Below are 2,559 nucleotides of genomic sequence, written 5' to 3' on the forward strand. Positions count from 1 at the left end.
AGGGGGGGTGACCGGTGGGAGGGGGGTGCCCCAGGGCGAGTCATCTCGCTGGCTATTTTTCTATGGTCTGGGTGGGGTGTCTCGGGCGAGCGGGATGGGATCATAGACATAAACTCAGCAGAAAAAGAAACATCCTCTCACTGTCAACTTCGTTTATTTTCAGCAAACTGAACATGTTCCACAGACATGTGACTAACAGAAATGGAACAATGTGTCCCTGAACAAAGGGGGGGTCAATATGTATTTATCCACCATCTTTGATAAGGAGTCATTGGGTGTATGAAGTAAGATTCGAGGTGTATTCAATATGAGTAAACTTTTTTAAACATTTCAAATAGTTCACTTCCGAACCGTTTAAAAAAAAAAAAAGAGTTTAGACAAGTTAACTGAACAACAAACCAAAAAAGGGGTTTAAGGACAAGACACAGGGCATCTCATTTCATATCACATGTCCGGTTCTTCTGGATTAGTGTCAGTATCAATTCATTAACATCAACATGTGGTGTTGGCATTGGTCTGTCATTGTGTTATAAATGGAACCATATTTTTTAAAACAGGGGACCATCTAGATGAGTTAAACCCTTTGTAGTAATTTTCCTATTTTGACACATTCACAGAGACTTTTCTTGAAGGTGGGAGCTAGAATAGCAAACACTCTTTATTTCACTTCCTGTTCTACTGTCACTTCCTGTTCTACACATCGTGTCAAACTCATTCCACGGAGGGCAGAGTGTCTGTGGGTTTTCGCTCCTCCCTTGGACTTGATTGGTTAATTAAGGTCACTAATTAGTAAGGAACTCCCCTCACCTGGTTGTCTAGGTCTCAGTAAGTAACTCCCCTCACCTGGTTGTCTAGGTCTCAGTAAGGAACTCTCCTCACCTGGTTGTCTAGGTCTCAGTAAGGAAGTTTTTGTTTCCAGCTACAATAGTCATTTACAACATTAACAATGTCTACACTGTATTTCTGATCAATTTGATGTTATTTTAATGGACAAAAAAATTGCTTTTCTTTCAAAAACAATGTAACGGCTGTCGTAGAGCGGGAACCAAAGCGTAGCGTGTTGATTGCTCATGATGAATATTTATTTAACTCAGAACACTAAAGACAAAATAACAAAGAGAAAAACAAAAGCGCACAGTTCTGTCAGGAACATAAACTAAACAGAAGACAACTACCCACAAACACAGGTGGGGAAAAAAAAAACCTACTTAAGTATGATCTCCAATTAGAGACAACGAGGACCAGCTGCCTCTAATTGGAGATCATCCCAAAAAAAAACAACAACATAGAAATAGAAAAACTAGAAACTAAACATAGATATACAAAACATAGAAAAACACGAAACACCCCCCCTGTCACGCCCTGACCTACTCTACTATAGAAAATAACATCTTACTATGGTCGGGACGTGACAAACAAGGACATTTCAAAGTGACCCCAAACTTTTAAACAGTAGTGTACATTCTGATGTTATTGTTATACAGTCCAGGGTGATGTACATTCTGATGTAACTTGGCTCTATGCATGGGGTACTGAGTCAATGTGCAAGGGTACGAGGTAATTGAGGTAGATATGTACATATAAAGTAACTAGGCAACAGAATAGATAATAAACAGTAACAGCAGCATGAGTCAAAATAGTTAGTGCATAAAGGGTAAGTGTAGATAGTCCGGATAGCTATTGGTTAACTACTTGACTATTTAGCAGTCTATTGGCTTGGGGGGTAGAAGCTGTTCAGGTCCTATTGGTTCCAGACTTGGTGTACCCAATTAGCTAGTCTATTAGGATCCCCATTACCTGGTTTATTAGGATCCCAATTAGCTAGTCTATTAGGATCCCCATTACCTGGTTTATTAGGATCCCAATTAGCTAGTCTATTAGGATCCCCATTACCTGGTTTATTAGGATCCCAATTAGCTAGTCTATTAGGATCCCCATTACCTGGTTTATTAGGATCCCAATTAGCTAGTCTATTAGGATCCCCATTACCTGGTTTATTAGGATCCCAATTAGCTAGTCTATTAGGATCTCCATTACCTGGTTTATTAGGACTTGGATGGCTGGAGTCTTTGGCAATTTTTAGGGTCTTCCTCTGAAGTGATTATTTGTCCCCGTTAGTTCCTGCCAAGGCAGCAGCTACTCTTCCTGGGGTTTATTATGGATCCCCATTAGTTCCTGCCAAGGCAGCAGCTACTCTTCCTGGGGTTTATTATGGATCCCCATTAGTTCCTGCCAAGGCAGCAGCTACTCTTTCTGGGGTTTATTATGGATCCCCATTAGTTCCTGCCAAGGCAGCAGCTACTCTTCCTGGGGTTTATTATGGATCCCCATTAGTTCCTGCCAAGGCAGCAGCTACTCTTCCTGGGGTTTATTATGGATCCCCATTAGTTCCTGCCAAGGCAGCAGCTACTCTTCCTGGGGTTTATTATGGATCCCCATTAGTTCCTGCCAAGGCAGCAGCTACTCTTTCTGGGGTTTATTATGGATCCCCATTAGTTCCTGCCAAGGCAGCAGCTACTCTTCCTGGGGTTTATTATGGATCCCCATTAGTTCCTGCCA

The sequence above is a fragment of the Salmo salar genome, chromosome 05 (genome assembly GCF_965601325.2).
Source record: "Salmo salar chromosome 05, fSalSal1, whole genome shotgun sequence".
In the NCBI taxonomy this organism is placed as follows: domain Eukaryota; kingdom Metazoa; phylum Chordata; class Actinopteri; order Salmoniformes; family Salmonidae; genus Salmo; species Salmo salar.